Below are 19,352 nucleotides of genomic sequence, written 5' to 3' on the forward strand. Positions count from 1 at the left end.
ATATGTATAGCGGCCTAATTATCACAAAAAACAGGCACATGAGAAGCAACAGAGACAGTCAGATCATCAAGCAAGCGGGAAACCCAAGCAAGCTCTGCAGCAACCTTACTAACAACCCTGTATTCGGCTTCTGCAGAAGAAAGTGAAACCACTGGTTGCTTCTTAGACTTCCAACCAATGAGGGAACCCCCCCAAGAAAATGTTAAAACCAGTAATAGATCTTCTTGTGTCCGGGCAAACTGCCAAATCACTATCACAATAGGCAGTTAGTGATAAATCAGAAGACTCATGAATTAGTAACTGCTTCCAATTTCCAAAAAAAATCCCAATTGTGTCGAACTTTCCATTCTTGGAATAGTTACAGAATCTCCATGAATAGGATCAAACCTTATTCCATGGTAGTCTTCAAAGAAAACCCCCATGTCAGATGTGCCTTTCAAATACCTCAGAAGATGAAGAGAAGCAGCCATATGAGGAACCCTTGGAGATTGAAGAAACTGGCTCAAGTGCTGGACTGCAAAGCACAATCAGGTCTGGTGTGTGTAAGGCCCAAAGGAGAGACAACAAGAGCAGCCTCAGAACAGTGATACTCTAGAAAAAGATCAGAGATAAACTTGTGCTGATGGAGAAGTAAACTAGTAGGGAAATAGGACACCTCAATGCCCAGGAAATAATTCAAGGTACCCAAGTCCTTGATCTTAAAATGACCATCCAAAAAAGATTTTAAACCAAGTATCTCAACCTCATCATCACCTGTTAAAATAATATCATTAACATAGACAGCCAACAACACAATAGAAGAAATAGACTTTTTGAAAAATAGAGAATAGTCATTCAGAGAATGTGTGTAACCCCTGGAGCACAAGGCAAAAGAAAACTTAGCATACCACTGCCGAGAAGCCTGCCTAAGCTCATATAAAGATTTTTGAAGTTTGCACACCAAAGGAGAGGAGGAGGAGGAAGAAGAAGAAGAAGAAGAAGAAGAAGAAATAGACAAACCAGGAGGCAATTTCATGTAGACCTCCTCATCTAGATCACCATGCAAAAAAGCATTATTCACATCAAGTTGGAAAAGATGCCACCTCTTCTTAACTGCCACAGCCACCAGACATTTAATAGTGGAAAATTTAATGACAGGAGAAAAGGTTTCAGTAAAATCCACTCCCTCTACTTGAGTATCTCCTCTTACCACTAACCTAGCTTTATATCTCTCAACACTATTATCAGCTCGATATTTGATTTTATATACCCATTTGCACCCAATAGACTTTTTACCAAGAGGGTACCCAAGGAAAACACAAGGTTCAACCCTTGCTTGCAACTTATTCCTATGACATTTGGGAATAGTATGAAAACAGAGACAACCAAATATTCTGATGTGTGAGTAGGAAGGGGGAGAACCATAGAGTAGTTCAAAAGGAGATTTATTCTGAAGGAGCTTGGAGGGAAACCTGTTGATAAGATAGGTAGCAGTGAGGAAACACTCCCCCCAAAATTTGAGAGGTAATTTGGATTGAAAAAGTAGTGCCCTAGAAGTTTCAAGCAGATATTTATGCTTCCTTTGAACTACACCATTCTACTGAGGTGTATGTGAGCAACTAGTTTGATGTATTATCCCTTGATCCCTAAAAATATTAAGTAGCAAGATTACTGGAACCAAGTTCTAGTGCATTGTCACTCCTAACAGATTGAACCTTGGTTGAAAATTGGGTCTGGACCAATGCAATAAATGCTTTAAGCAAGGGGAATGCATTGCTTTTAGAACCCATAATATGTGTCCAAGTTACTCTAGAGAAGTCATCAACTATAGTAAGAAAGTATTTAAAATTATTGTAGATGGGAGTAGTGTAAGGTCCCCAGGTGTCAACATGAATCAGTTGAAAAAAATGGGATGACTTAATGCTACTATCAGGGAAAGGAAGTCAGGACTGTCTAGCCATAGGACAAATAGAACAAACAAATGATTGCTTTGAAGAGAAAATATAAGGGATACTAGAGATTTCTCTTAATCTAATAAAAGGAATATGACCAAGTCTTTGATGCCACAACACTTCCTTTTTATTGATGTCAGAATAATTTTTACAATGCATGGTAGATGGAATGCATATAGAGGAAGAATCAGAAACAGTACATGGGTATTTACAATGTAAAATAACATTGGAAACAGAAGGTAAACTATCAGATACTGAAGTATAGTATTGTGAAGCAGAATCACTAGACTGAGAAGGAGTCATCAGGAGCCTGTAAAGTCCATGCTCCAATTTACAAACTTCCAGTGGCCTCTTTAGTGAAGGGGCCTGTAGGATACATGAAAGTGAAGTAAATTGAACCATGTGTCACGACCCCGGTTTGCCCTCCGTGAACCATTATGACGGCACCTAATCTCTACGACTAGGTAAGCCTATCAATGCAAAAAATAAACAAAACTTGTGGAAGAAATAATTTAAAAACCAAAATAACCGAATGAAACAATATTTAAAATGCCGCTCGGCATATACAATACAACTTCTCGAAACTAACATTTCCCAAAACTCGGAATCTCATGAAACCACAAGCCTTGGAATACCCACCAGTGTCTAACTCCAGAATATCTAACAAAGAAAAAAAATACAAAAGGGCTAATACAATAAGGAGAGTAGAAAGGGACTCGTTGGTCTACGGTCGCGGCAAATATACCTTGAAGTCTCTGGAACAGTCGCCTCGCCTCAAGGGTGATAGGACTGAGTCGAAGTACCAGGATCTGCACATGAAAAACATGTGCATAAAGGGCATGAGTACACCACAGCGGTACTCAGTAAGTGCCAAGCCTAACCTCGGTCGGGTAGTGACGAGGAAGGTCAGGGCCCTACTGAGGTTAAATAAAATATATAGTTCGATAGTGTAGAACAGAACAGTATAAATAAGTACAACAATAAAAGTAACACGAGATATAAAGGACAACAATAACTATTACAGAGGCAAAGTAAACACAGGAAGAAATACAGCTCAGCACCAATAAAATAACGACCGGGGACCTCCTAGGATACCGTCCTGTATTTCCAAATATACATATCCAATGGATCTCCCGGGATACCGTCCCGTAGTCCAACTAATAGTGCGTGGGGATCTACCGGAATCCCATTCCGTAGTCCCAAATGTAAATACCCAGTACTGGGGGAATCTACCGGGTGTAATCCTGTAGTTCCATATAACTGTGTAGGGGGATCTACCGGAATCCCACATCCGTAGTCCCAAATGTAAACAGACAAGGGGAGAGCTACCAGAATCCTACATCCGTAGTCTCAATGTAAATACACAGCAACAACAAGAAACTATTCAGAAATGTCAAATTTCATATTAAGGAAAACAAGTAATTCTAGCCTAGCATGCTGCACAGAATTGAGGTAAAGCAGTTTGTGCAAATAAAGCAATTAAATTACTTAGACATGCTTTCCTAAGCTAACAACAGGCTTAATAGTGCAAGTAATAAAAATAGAAAAGGAAACATACTAGTAATTACTTAATAAAAATCAGATTTCCAACAATTAGCATAAGTACGCACTCGTCATTTCACGTACAATGCATTTCAATTATCAAAAATACCAAATCCTAAGGGGAAGGTCCCCCACACAAGGTTAAGCAAGCCACTTACCTCGAACCGGCTCAAAATAAACTCGAGATCACGTTCTTGCCATGAGTACTCGACTCCAAATGGCCCAAATCTATTAAATTCAATTGCATAATGTAAATAACACTTCAAGTAACTAATTTTACAAAGCAATTCTAAGCTAATACGCGAAATTAGGTAAAATGACCAAAATGCCCTCGGGCCCACATCTCGGAATCAGGTAAAATTTATATTTCCAGAATGCTCACACTCTCACAAGTTCAGTCATACCAAAAGTACCAAAATCGGACCTCAAATGATCCCTCAAATCATCACTCAAAGGTCTTTAATTAATCAAGCCAAAACACCCAAATTACCACTGATTTTCCTTTATTTTTCATGCTTATAATGATACAAAATACTCCAATAACGAGTTTAGGGACCAAAGACCTTACCCCAATAAACTCCTCTGAAAATCTCTCTTGAAAATGCTCCCCAAAGCCTTCTTCCACTTTGAAAATAGGTGAAAAATAGCTCAAATTCGCAAAGGCAAGAATTTATATGTTTCTGCCCAGTTAATCCTCTTCTGCGGTCCCGTTTGCAGACAAACGGTCGCATCTGCGACAATCACTAACTCAGCCTATTTCCGTACATGTGACTCCCCATTCGTAGATGCGGTGCCGCTTTTGCGGCTCCTGTTGGCTTCTCCCATTTTCGCTTCTGTGATGGATCTGCCACTTCTGCGACTCCGCACCTGCGGAACCCAACCGCAGGTGCGGTTATGATAGAGATCAGCAGCTTCAGCTGCTTTAAACCAATTCCAATTCTTCCGACGACCATCCAAAATCATCCCTAGGCCCTCAGGACCTCAACCAAAAGCACAAATAAGTCTAGTACCACTGTCCAAACTTATACCAATCCTTAAAACACCTAAAACAATATCGAAACGACAAATCAACCATGGATTCAAGCCTAAGAACTCGAAAACTCTAAAAATATGCTTTTGATCAAAAAGTCTATCAAACCTCGTCCGAATGACTTGAAATTTTGCACACACGTCACATTCAACACTACAGAGCTTTTCCAACTTCCGAAATTCCATTCCGACCCTCGGATCAAAATCTCACTATCGAACCATAAACTTCAAAATTCGACTTTCGACATTTCAAGTCTAAATTAGCTACGGACCTCCAAAACACAATCTGAACACGCCTCTAAGCCTGAAATCACCCAACGGAGCTAACGGAACCATCAAAATTCCATTTCGAGGTCGTCTTCACACTGTTCCAACTACTGTCAAATTTCCAACACTTAAGCTCTCATTTAGGGACTAAGTGTCCCAAAACTCTCCGAAACCCAAAACCGAACATCCCGGCAAATCATAATAGCATAAATAAACACGGGGAAAGCAGTTAATAGGAAATCGGGGCATTAATTCTTAAAATGACCGACCGGGTCGTTACATCCTTCCACACTTAAACATTCGTTCGTCCTCGAACGAGTATAGAGACATACCTGAAGTAGTGAAAAGATGAGGGTAACGGCTGCGCATATGCTGCTTGGTCTCCTAGGTTGCCTCCTCGACCGACTAACCCCACCACCGAACCTTTACTGATGCAATGTTCTTTGACCTCAGCTTTCGAACCTGCCTTTACAATATCGCCATTGGCTCCTCAACATAAGATAGATCCTTGTCCAACTGGACTGAACTGAAATCCAACACGTGCAACGGATCACCGTGATACCTTCGGAGCTGCCAAGCTGGGAGGTAAGGCAAGCTCATAAGGAACCTCCCCAACACGCCGCAATATCTCAAAAGGGCCAATAAACCTCAGACTCAACTTCCCCTTCTTCCCAAACCTCGTAACGCCCTTCATAGGCAAACCCGAAGCAGAACCCGCTCTCTAACCATATAGGAAACATCACGAACCTTCCGGTCCGCGTAACTCTTCTGTCTGGACTGGGCTGTACAGAGTCTATCCTGAATCACCTTAACCTTCTCCAAGGCATCCTGAACCAAGTCTGTGCCCAATAATCTAGCCTCACCCGGCTCAAACCAACCCACCGGGGATCTACATTGCCTAACATATAAAGCCTCATACGGTGCCATCTGAATGCTGGACTGATAGCTATTGTTGTAGGCAAACTCCGCCAATGGCAAGAACTGACCCCAAGACCCTCCAAACTCAATCACACACGCATGGAGCATATCCTCAAGAATATGAATAGTGCTCTCGGACTATCTATCCATCTAAGGGTGAAATGTTGTACTCAACTCCACCCGAGTACCCAATTCATGCTGAACATCCCTCTAGAACCGTGATGTGAACTGAGTACCTCTATTTGAAATGATGGAAACTAGAATACCATGTAGACAAATAATCTCTAGGATATAAATCTCTGCTAGACACTCCGAAGAATAGGTAGTACAAATAGGAATGAAATGCGCAGACTTGGTCAGTCGATCCACAATCACCCAAATGACATCGAACTTCCTCAAGGTCCATGGGAGCCCAACTACAAAGTCCATGGTGATCCACTCCCACTTCCATTCCGGAATCTCTATCTGCTGAAGCAACCCACCCGGTCTCTGGTGCTCTTTCTTCACCTACTGACAGTTGAGGCACCGAGTTACAAACCCAACTATATCTTTCTTTATCCGCCTCCACCAATAGTGCTGTCTCAAATCCTGATACATCTTCGCGGCACCCGGATGAATGGAATATCGCGAACTGTGGGCCTTATCTAGAATCAACTCCCAAAGCCCATATTGGGTACACAAATTCGACCCTGCATCCTCAATACCCCATCCTCACCAATAGTCACATCTCTGGCATCACCTTGCTAAACCTTGTCCTTGAGGACAAGCAAATGAGAGTCATCATACTGATGCTCCCTGATACGATCAAATAAGGAAGACCGAGAAACCATGCAAGCTAGAACCCGACTAGGCTCCGAAGATTTAATCTCACAAACTGGCTGGCTAAGGCCTGAACATCCATCGCCATGGGCCTCTCCGATGCTGGTAAATAAGACAAACTCCCCAAACTCTCTACCCGGCGACTCAAGGCATCGGCCACCACATTGGCCTTTCCCGGGTGATACAAAATAGTGACATCATAGTCCTTTAGCAACTCCAACCACCTTCTCAGGTGCAAATTAAGATCCTTTTGCTTGAACAGGTTCTGCAAGCTCCGATGATCAGTATAAATCTCACAAGGCACACCGTACAAATAATGGAGCCAAATCTTCAAGGCATGAACAATGGCAGCAAGCTCTAGATCATGGACAAGGTAGTTCTTTTCATGCACCTTCAACTGTCTAGACGCGTAGCCAATCGCCCTACTGCCCTGCATCAGCACCGCTCCAAGGCCAATCCTCGAGGCATCACAATAGACCGTATAAGATCCCGAACCTGAAGGCAATATCAAAATTAGGGTTGTAGTCAAAGCTGTCTTGAGCTTCTAAAAGCTCGCCTCACACTCTTCCATCCACTGGAACGTAGCACCCTTCTGGGTCAGTCTGGTCATAGGGGCTGCAATCGATGAAAAACCCTCCATAAAATGATGGTAGTAACCCGCCAAGCCAAGAAAACTGCGGATCTTTGTAGCTGAGGATGGTCTAGGCCAACACTGCACAGCCTCTACTTTTTTCAGATCCACCTAAATACCCTCACTCGATACCACGTGGCCTAAGAATGCCACAGAATCTTCTCGACCCCAAGAATACACCAGAATATCATCAATAAAGACAATGACGAACGAGTCAAGATATGGCCGGAACACACTGTGTATCAAATGCATAAAGGCTGTTGGGGCATGGGTCAGCCCAAATGACATAACAAGGAACTCGTAATGACCATACCGAGTCCTGAAAGCAGTCTTCCGGATATCTGGCTCCTGAATCTTCAACTCATGGTAACCTGAGCGCAAGTCAATCTTAGAAAACACCCATGTGCCCTGAAGCTGGTCAAACAGATCATCAATACGAGGCAAAGGATAACAGTTCTTCAATGTAACCTTGTTCAACTAGCGATAATCAATACACATACGCATAGAACCATCCTTTTTCTTCACAAACAAGACAGGAGCACCCCAAGGTAATACACCGGGTCGAATAAAACCCTTATCAAACAATTCCTATAACTCATCCTTCAACTCCTTCAACTCAGGAAGAGTCATACGATACGAAGGGATAGAAATGGGCTGAGTGCCCAGCAACAGATCAATGCCGAAATCAATATCTCTATCAGGCCGCATGCCTGGAAGATCAGCTGGAAACACATCAGGAAAATCCCGTACTACTGGGACTGAATCAACTGAAGAGGTATCAATACTAACATCTCTCACATAAGTTAGATATGCGTCACACCCCTTCTCAACCATACGCCGAGCCTTAAGGAAAGAAATAACTCTACTGGGAGTGTGATCTAAAGAACCCCTCCACTCAACACGCGGTACACCTGGCATAGCCAGCGTCACGATTTTGGCGTGACAATCAAGAATAGCATAATGGGGTGACAACCAGTCCATGCCCAAGATAATACCAAAATCTACCATGTTGAGCAACAATAAATCGGCTATGGTATTAAAACCACTAAAAGCAACCAAACATGACCGATAAATGCAGTCCACAATAAGAGAATCTCCCACAGAAGTAGAAACATAAACAAGGGAACTCAAAGAATCCCAAGGTACACCCAAATGCAGAGCAAAATAAGAAGTCACATAAGAGTAAGTGGAGCCTGGATCGAATAGAACCGATGCATTTCTATGATAACCAGTATAATACCTGTGATGATAGAATCGGAGGCAACAACCTCGGTACGGGCAGGAAGGGCATAGTATTTGGCTTGGACTCCCCCTATAGGGCGACCTCTACCTCCCCGACCTCCACCTCTAGCTGGATGAGTAGGTAGAGTAACAACTGGAGCTGCAACCATAGCTAGAGAACTCTGCGAGGCACGCTGTGGCTGAGAAGTCTACGGAGGTGCACCCTTCCCAAGTCTGGGGCAATCCCTCATCATATGGAGTGTGTCACCACACTCAAAACAAGCTCTGGGAGGACGCGACAGCTATGACTGGCTCGGGCCAGGTCTGCTGGAATGACCTCTAAAAGCACCCCGCGCAGGAGACGTGCTAAAAACCAGAGGTGCATAATAAGGCTCTTGAGGCCGAGGAGGAGCTGGAATACCACTGGCTGCTGGAAAAGCTGAATGAACAGGGCAACTCATATAACCCCTACCATGACGACCTGCAGCTAGGGCACGGGCACCAAAATAATAGCCTGACTCTCGAGACCTCTTGGCCTCTCTCTCCTCTCTCTCCCTAGCATGCATACCCTCAATCCTCCTAGCAATGCTCACCACCTGCTGATAAGAAATATCCATCTCCAACTCATGAGCATGCTAGACCTGATGTTGGGAATAAGCCCCTCAATTAACCGACGAACCCTCTTGCGAACAGTAGAAACCAAGGCTGGTGCATGTCTAACCAAGCTAGTGTAACGGACAGCATACTCTAAGACAGTCATAGCACCCTGGTGCAAATGCTCATACTCTACATGCCATGCGTTTCTGAGGCTATAAGGAACAAACTCTCTCAAGAATAGATCTGAAAACTAGGTCCGAGTCAGTGAAGTAGCCTCGTCCGGACTGTCTACCTCATAGGTGCGCCACCACTCATAGGCGGCTCCTTGAAGCTGGAAAGTAGTGAAGGAAATCCCGCTCGATCTTGAGATACCCATGGTACGGAGAAGACGTTAGCACTCCTCCAGAAATCCCAAGGCATTATCTGATGCTAACCCACCGAATACAGGAGGATCATACTTCTTGAACCTTTCAGGTCTCCGCTGCTCATCCTCTGAAATCGCTGCCCTGCCCTTGGGCTAAACTGGCACTGCAGGCGGTACATGAATAATCTCTAGGACCTGATCAACATGCACTCGCTGCTCAGGAGTGCGGGCGGCGGAAGTCTATGCTCCTCCCCCAGCCTGAGATGCGGCTGCAGCAAGGGGAAGCAACCCTGCCTGAGCAAAAGTGGTGTACATGCTCATGAACTGCGCAAGAGTCTCCTGGAGAGCTGGAGTAGTAGTAGTAGTAGGCATATCAGGTGCCTGGACTCCGACTGGAACTGCTGGTGGTACCTCGGCGGCAGCTCGCGCGGGTGCCCTGGCTGCATCACGTGTGCATCCACGGCCTCTACCCCAGCCCGGCCTCTAACGGCTGCAGTAGGGGGCGCGGGTGCCTGATCATCTCGGATAGCACGTGTCCTCACCATCTGTGGGAGAATAGAAGACAGATGTTTAGAATTGTGATGTCAAAATCTCGCACGACAAGGAAATCAAATGAAGTGGAATTTTACTAACAGTTACATAGCCTCTCGTAGATAAGTACAGACGTCTCCGTACAGATCAGTGGGACTCTAATAAACCGGCTTGTGATTCATGACTCCTATGAACCTAAAGCTCTGATACCAACTTGTCACGACCCCGGTTTACCCTCCGTGAACCATCATGACGGCACCTAGTCTTTACGACTAGGTAAGCCTATCAATGCGAAAAATAAACAAAACTTGCAGAAGAAATAATTTAAAAGCCAAAATAACCGAATGAAACAGTATTTATAATGTCGCTCGGCATATACAATACAACTTCTCGAAACTAACAACATGTCCCAAAACCTGGAATCTCATGAAACCACAAGCCTTAGAATGTCTACCAGTGTCTAACTCCAGAATATCTAACAAAGAAAAAAATACAGAAGGGCTAATACAATAGGGAGAGTAGAAATGGACTCCTCGGTCTGCGAACACGGCAGATATACCTCGAAGTCTCTGGAACAGTCGCCTCGCCTCAAGGATGATAGGACTAAGTCAAAGTACCTGGATCTGCACATGAAAAACATCCGCAGAAAGGGCATGAGTACACCACAGTGATACACAGTAAGTGCCAAGCCTAATCTTGGTCGGATAGTGACGAGGAAGGTTAGGGCCTTACTGAGGGTAAATAAAATATAAAGTTTGACAGTGTAGAACAGAACAGTATAAATAAGTACATCAGTAAAAGTAACACAGTATATAAAGGACAACAACAACTATTACAGAGGCAAGGTACACACATGAAGAAATACAGCTAAGCACCAAAATAATAACGATCGGGGACCTCCCAAGATACCGTCCTGTAGTCCCAAATATACATATCCAATGGATCTCCCGGGATACCGTCCCGTAGTCCAACTCATAGTGCGCGGGGATCTACCGGAATTCCGTTCCGTAGTCCCAAATGTAAATACCCAGTACTGGGAGAATCTACCAGGTGCAATCCCGTAGTTCTATATAACTGTGTAGGGGGATCTACCAAAATCCCACATCCGTAGTCCCAAATGTAAACAGATATGGGGGGAGCTACCAGAATCCCATATCTGTAGTCCCAATGTAAATACACAGCAGCAACAGGAAACTATTCAGAAATGTCAAATTTCATATTAAGGCAAACAAGTAATTCTAGCCTAATATGCTGCACAAAATTCAGGTAAAGCAGTTGAGCAAATAAAGCAATTAAATCACTTAGACATGCTTTCCTAAGCTAATAACAGGCTTAATAGTGCAAGTAATAAAAACAGAAAAGGAAACATACTAGTAATTACTTAATGAAAACCAGATTTCCAACAATTAGCACAAGTACGGACTCGTCACTTCACGTACAATGCATTTCAATTATCAAAAATACCAAATCCTAAGGGGAAGGTCCCCCACACAAGGTTAGGCAAGCCACTTACCTCGAACCGGCTCAAAATCAACCCGAGACCACGTTCTTGCCATGAGTACTCGACTCCAAATGGACCAAATCTATTAAATTCAATTGCATAATGTAAATAACACTTCAAGTAATTGATTCTACAAAGAAATTCTAAGCTAATACGCAAAATTAGGTAAGATGACCAAAATTCCCCTCGGCCCACGTCTCAGAATCGGGTAAAATTTACATTTCTAGAATGCTCACACTCTCACGAGTTCAGTCATACCAAAAGTACCAAAATCAGACCTCAAATCATCACCCAAAGTCTCTAATTAATCAAGCCCTAACCCCCTAATTACCACTGATTTTCCTTAAATTTTCATGCTTATAATGATAAAAATCACTCCAATAACGAGTTTAGGGACCAAAGACCTTACCCCAATGAACTCTTCTGAAAATCTAAATGCTCCCCAAGCCTTCTTCCCGTTTGAAAAGAGGTGAAAAATAGCTCAAATTCGCGAAGGCAAGAATTTATATGTTTCTGCCCAGCTAATCCGCTTCTGCGGTCATGGGACTGCACCTGCGGTCCCGTTTTTGCGAACAAACGGTCGCATATGCGACAATCACTAACTTAGCCTGTTTCAGCACCTGCGACTCCCCATTCACAGATGCGGTACCGCTTCTGCGGCTCCTACTGGCTTCTCCCCTTTCCGCTTCTGTGATGGATCCGCTGCTTTTGCGGCTCCGCACCTGCGGAACCCAACCGCAGGTGCGGTTATGATAGAGATCAGCAGCTTCAGCTACTTCAAACCACTTCCAATTCTTTCGACGACCATCTAATCATCCTGAGGCCCCCAGGACCTCAACCAAAAGCACAAACAAGTCTAATACCACTGTCCAAACTTATACCAATCCTTAAAACACCTAAAATAACATCGAAACAACGAATCAACCACGGATTCAAGCCTAAGATCTCTAAAACTCTAAAAATACGCTTTCGATCAAAAAGTCTATCAAACCTCGTCCGAATGACCTGAAATTTTGCACACACGTCACATTCAACACTACGGAGCTTCTCTAACTTCTGGAATTCCATTCCAACCCTCGGATCATAATCTCAATATCGAACCAGAAACTTCAAAATTCGACTTTTGGCATTTCAAACCTAAATTAGCTACGGACCTCCAAAACACAATCCGAATATGCCCCTAAGCCTGAAATCACCCAACGGAGCTAACAGAACTAACGGAATTTCATTCCAAGGCCGTCTTCACACTGTTCTAACTACTATCAAATTTCCAATACTTAAGCTCTCATTTAGGGACTAAGTGTCCCAAAGCTCTCCAAAACTCAAAACCGAACATCCCGGTAAATCACAATAGAAGAAATAAATACGGAAAAAGCAGTTAATAGGTGATCGGGGCGGTAATTCTTAAAACGACCGACCCGGTCGTTACATCATGCCATGAAGTTGAATGACTAACTGAGAAACAGAAATAAGATTGTAGTGAAAAGTGGGAGCATAAAGGAAATGACTCAAAGTGAAAGCAAACAACTTAAGAGAACCTCTGCAATTTACTTTCACCTTATAACCATTGGGAAGGGTAACAAGATAAAGAATAACTAGAGGTTAAATGTTGGAAAGAAGATCTTTGTGTGAAGTCATGTGATGTGTGGCTCCAGAATCTAAAATCCAACTATATTCAGCTACTCTAATTAACAGAGATGCACTATAACGCACTTCTACACAAGCAGTCAAAGGAACATTACCAGCAAAATTTGCAGATGCTGTAAGATTTGTCTGAGAAGAAGGAGATTCAGAGACATGAGTGTGTTGCAACATAGACATGAGCTGAACATACTGCTCTTTAGTAAGTCCAGGTACCAAAGAACCACCCTTATTCTAGTTAGGAGGTGCAGAGGCATGTGACTCGGTGCTAGAGGATATGTCAACCTCAGCATTTGCAGCCATCTTCCTACCTTTAGTGAACTTGAAAGTAGGTGGGAATCCATGCAACTTATAGCACTTTTCAATTAAATGACCACTCTTCTTACAATATTTGCAAAACTGAGTTGCTCTACTTGAATCAAAAGATACTTTATGAGAGTAGTGCCTCTAAGGTTGTGATGGCTGAGAATGGTGAAGGGATGTTGCATTGAAAGAAGCTGACTCAAGGTTGAATTGAGAGGAAGAATTAATCTGCCTTTGTCTCTCATCCTGAAGGAGAATGTTATATGCACTGTCCAAGGAAGGAGGTGGCTGCACCATAAGAAGATATGACACTGATGTAAGTGTCATTCAGGCCCACGAGAAACTGATGCAACCTATCCTCTTCCTCCTCCTTCTTGATACTAGCCTTAGTAGCATAGGTACAAATGCTACCATGACTAGTGCGCATGACTCTTAGTTCATCCCATAAATTCTTCAACTTGCTAAAATAAGAGGCAATGTCGAGAGAACCCTGGTTAGTGAAGGCTAGCTCCGTCTTAATCTTAAAAACCTTAGTCACATTTACAGACCCATATCTCCTATTTAATTGTTTCTATATGTCCTCAGTTGTTTCAGGGTATTGAACACTCTCAGCAATACTGGGAGACAAGGAGCTAGTTAACCAGGAAATTACCATGTTATTACATCTATCCCAATGCTTAAACTCGAGTGAATTAGGGGAAGGTCTAGGCAAGGTACCATCGATGAATTCAATTTTATTTCTAGCAGAAAATGACACAATAATACTTCCTTCTCCATCCTCCAAAACCAGATCCTGAGAAAGGTACAGGAACCAAGGAAAGACCAGGTATATCGGAAGAGTGAAGGAAAAAAGGACTTGAGGGCTTAGGGTTAAATTCAAACCGTTCAGGACCACCAGAGGTACTGCTGATATCATTATTAGTTGGAGCCATATCAAAATAGGTGATTAATAGAAAAGCATCAATATATCCAAACCATAGCACGCAAAATCAGAGAGAAAAGAACAAAATTACCAACGTTTTCGCAACCGGAAAACACGGCCTTCTAGAGTGAAGAATAAGCAGCAATTGACTTTAGCAATTACGAGCTCCTTCAAACAGCGAAAGAAACTCCCAAAACAGCAAAAAAACCATATTCAGAAATCGAACCCCCCCCCCCCCAGTCAAAACAGGAATGGGTAACACCGGAGAGGAGAGGACAACAAGATTAAGTAAGATCGTTGCCCTGATACCATGTTAACATGCAAAGAATCGATCAAAACCAACAAAGTTTATCATTGTTTCAAGGTGGAAGAAGATCAGTTGGGAGAGAGTATCTGGAAGCTTCTTTCATAATTGAAGAAGAATGTACAAAAACTAACTGAATAAAGCTAATTGTCTCTCTTTATACAATGGGCTTGATGTCACGACCCGGATTTCCCACCCTCGGGAATCGTGATGGCGCCTACTCGTGGAATCTAGGCAAGCCGAATATTGCGAATTTATCTCCCATTTTATTTAAACATATTAGACAATGTGAAATACTAAGTAGTTAAACAACAGAATAAGATTAAACAAGCGAAAAATGCGGAAGCCAAAACTTAATATTCCAACCGAACGCTGCTACATAATTTGAAGTACAATACTACCCAAAACTGGAATCACAACTTCACAGATAGTCTAAGAACACTACAAATAAAGTCTGAATGAAATACATAAGTCTGTCTCTGAATAAGTAAAAACAAAAAGAGGAAAGATAGGAGGTGACGCCAAGGCCCGCGGACGTTTGCAGGACTATCTCGGGTCGCATGTGTTGACTGAAGACAACACCTTCACTGCGGTCCAAGCGCTCCGGTATCAGTATCTACAAATAGTGCAGAGTATAGTATCAACATAACCGACCCCATGTGCTGGTAAGTGCCTAGCCTAACCTCGGCGAAGTAGTGATGGGGCTAGGACCAGACTATCAAATAAACCTGTGCAGTTAAATCATATACAGTGGAAATAGAAGTAGATAATTACAATTAAAATTGGGAGGGGAAAACATGCTGCGGGGAGTAACAGGTAACAACAGAACGACAATAGAGAAACATAAGGAATGCCATAAATCAATTACCAGCAAAAATAAGGAAATAAAAGAAACAGGTACACACGTACTACCGTTGAAGGCGTGCAACCCGATCCCATTTCTTATGATACCGTTGCAGGCGAGCAACCCGCTCCCATTTCTTATATTACCGTTGTAGGCGTGCAACCCGCTCCCATTTCACATATTACCGTTGCAGGCATGCAACCCGCTCCCATTTCACATATTACTGTTGCAGGCGTGCAACCCGCTCCCATTTCTTATATTACTGTTGCAGGCGTGCAACCCGCTCCCATTTCTTATATTACCGTTGCAGGCGTAAAACCCGCTCCCATTTCTTATATTACCGTTACAGGCGTGGAACCCGCTCCCATTTCTTTTATCAACACCAATCATAAAAGGGTCTCAGCAAGGGAACAATAATATCAAAACAAATATCCCGGCAAAGGAACAATAATATGACAATAACGTCCCGGCAAGGGAACAATAATGATAATAATATCCCTGCAAGGGAACAATAATGATAATAACATCCCGCCAAGGGAACAATAATGATAATAACATTCCGACAAGGGAAAAATTATGATAATCCTCATATGAAGCACAATAAACCACAACGGAGTCATAACAATTACAATACAAGACTCATGGGCATGCTTGACACCGACGTATAGATACTCGTCACCATGCCTATACGTCGTACTCCACAATTAACACGTAGCAAATAAGACACGACTCCTAATTCCTAAAGCTAAGGTTAGACCAAACACATACCTCGATGCCACAAACACAATTCAATTCTCAATTATCGCTTTACCTCTTGATTCCACCACCAATTCGCTCGTATCTAGCCACAAGTTACTTAATTACATTAATAAATGCTAAATGAATCGATTCCAATGCATGAAAATAGATTTTCTAAAGTTTTTCTCAAAAAATCAAAAATCAGCCTCGGGCCAGTCAAAACTCGAGTTTTGAACCAAAACCCGATTACTCATTCCCCCGCGAACCCAAATATATAATTTGTTTTGAAATCGGACCTCAAATCGAGGTCCAAATCCCCAAAATTTAAAAAAAAACTAGGTTCTACCCAAAACACCCAATTTTCCCTATGAAAATCATTGATTTTGAGTTGAAATCATGTGAAAAGATGTTAAAAATTAAAGAAAACAAGTTAGAAATGACTTACAATCGATTTGGAGAAGAAATTGCCTTTGAAAAATCGTCCTAGAGTGTTTTGGTTTTGAAAGAGTATGAAAAATGGTTGAAATGCGTCTAAGTTATGAATTTACAGGTTGCAGGTATCGCAATAGCAACCAGGGTTCGCAATTGCGAACCCTTCAGAATTCTAAGACTTTGGCATTTGCGAAGAAATTCATCGCATTTGCGACCACCCCTTATTTCTGAGGGGTTCGCATTTGCGAAGCAGGCGTCGCATTTGCGATTGGGGCCTTCCGCATTTGCGAGCCAAATGGTTGCATTTGCGATCAGGCCTGCCCAGGCCTTTGTTTATATTTGTGATGAAATTCTCGCATTTGCGAGCTAGGCTTCGCATTTGCGAATCCTGCAGACCTGATCATACCAGCTGAATACCTGCAATTTTGCTAAGTCCAAATTCCACCCCGTGGCTTATCCAAAACCCACCCGAGCCCTCGGGGCTGCTAACTAAACATGTGCACCAACCTAAAAACTTCATACGGACTAGCTCGTGCATTCAAATCACCAAAATAACATCAACAACTATGAATTTAGCATCAAAATCATGAAATTACTTAAGAATATCAAATTTTCTAATTTTCCCAAATAAGGTCCGATTCACGTCATTTCAAGTCCGTTTTTTACCAAATTTAACAGACTCATCTTAAATCTCATATAAGACCTGTGTCGGGCTTCGGACCCAAAATACGGGCCCGATACTAAAGGTTTCAAACACATTCCATTTCCAAAAACTCATAAATATTCCAGAAAATAATTTTCTATAAAAATTCATTTCTCGTGCTTGGGACCTTGGAATTCGATTCTGGGCATACGCCCAAGTCCTCCGAGACGTCAAATCACGGGTCTGGGTCTGTTTACCCAAAATGTTGACCGAAGTCAACTTAAATTTATTTTATAGGCAAAATTCATCATTTCACAGATTTTTCACATATTGGTTTTCGGCTACGGGCCCGGACTACGCGTGCAAAACGAGGTGAGATAGATAGAGATTTTTAAGGCCTCGACATGCAGAATTTATTTTTAAAACAAGTGATGACCCATAGGTTCATTACATTCTCTACCTCTAAAACAACTGTTCGTCCTCGAACGGACAGAAGAAGGAAGTACCTGAGTCGGAGAAAAGATGGGGATAATGGCTCCGCATATCGGACTCGGACTCCCAGGTCGATGCCTTAGCAGGCTAACCTCTTTACTGAATACAAACAGAAGGAAAACTCTTTGATCTCAATTGACGAACCTGCCAGTCTAGAATAGCTACCGGCTCCTCCTCGTAAGACAAGTCCTTGTCCAACTGGACAGTGCTGAAATCTAACACGTGGGATGGATCTCCGTGATACTTCCGAAGCATGGACACATGAAACACTAGATGCACGGCTGATAAGCTCGACGACAACGCAAGTCTGTAAGCCATCTCTCCCACTCGATCAAGAATCTCAAACGACCCAATGAACCTAGGGCTAAGCTTGCCCTTCTTCCCATATCTCATCACACCCTTCATAGGCGACACTCGAAGCAACACCCGCTCACCTACCATGAATGCCAAATCATGAACCTTAGGTCGGCATAACACTTTTGCCAGGACTGAGCTGTACGAAGCCTATCCTGAATAATCCTGACCTTGTCCAAGGCATCCTGTACTTGATCCGTACCCAACAACCGAGCCTCTCCCGGCTCAAACCATCCAACCGACGACCGACATCGCCTACCATACAAAGCCATATAAGGAGCCATCTGGATACTCGGCTGGTACCTGTTGTTGTAAGCAAACTCCGCTAAAGGCAAAAACTGATCCCACGAGCCTCCAAAGTCAATGACACAAGCTCGGAGCATATCCTCCAAAATCTGAATGGTCCGCTCGGACTGCCCGTCCGTTTGAGGATGAAATACTGTGCTCAACTCAACCCGTGTGCCTAAATCTCGCTGAACTGCTCTCCAGAAATGTGAGGTAAATTGCGTACCTTGGTCCGAAATGATAGACACGGGCACACCATGAAGATGAAAAATCTCCCGGATATAGATCTCAGCTAACCTCTCAGAAGAATAGGAGACTGCCACAGGAATGGAATGTGCTGACTTGGTCAGCCTATCAACAATAACCCACGCTGCATCGAACATCCTTTGAGTCCGTTGGAGTCCAACAATGAAGTCCATAGTGACACGCTTTCACTTCCACTCAGGAATCTCAATCTTCTGGAGCAAACCACCGGGTCTCTGATGCTTGTACTTAACCTACTGACAGTTCAAACACCTTCACATATGCAACAATGTCCTTTTTCATTCTCCTCCACCAATAGTGCTGCCGCAGATCCTGATACATCTTCGCGATGCCTGGATGAATAGAGTACAGGGAACTATGGGTCTCCTCTAAAATCAACTCTCAAAGCCCATCTACATTAGGCTCAACCCTGCAATCTCAAAACTCCATCATCTCCTAAGGTAACCTGCTTGGCACCTCCTGTCACACCGTGTCTCTGAGGACACACAAGTAAGGATCATCATACTGTCAATATCGGATACGCTCCGATAAAGAAGAATGAGCGACTGTGCAAGCTAACACACGGCTGGGCTCAGAGACATCCAACCTCACGAACTGATTGGCCAAAGCCGGAACATCCAAAGCAAGCGGCCTCTCACCGACCGGAATATAAGCAAGACTGCCCATACTGGTTGACTTCCTACTCAAGGCATCGACCACCACATTGGCCTTTCCCGGATGATATAAGATGGTGATGTCATAATACTTTAATAGTTCGAACCACCCCCTTCTGCCTCATA

Source organism: Nicotiana tabacum, chromosome 1 (assembly GCF_000715075.1).
Source record: "Nicotiana tabacum cultivar K326 chromosome 1, ASM71507v2, whole genome shotgun sequence".
Classification (NCBI taxonomy): domain Eukaryota; kingdom Viridiplantae; phylum Streptophyta; class Magnoliopsida; order Solanales; family Solanaceae; genus Nicotiana; species Nicotiana tabacum.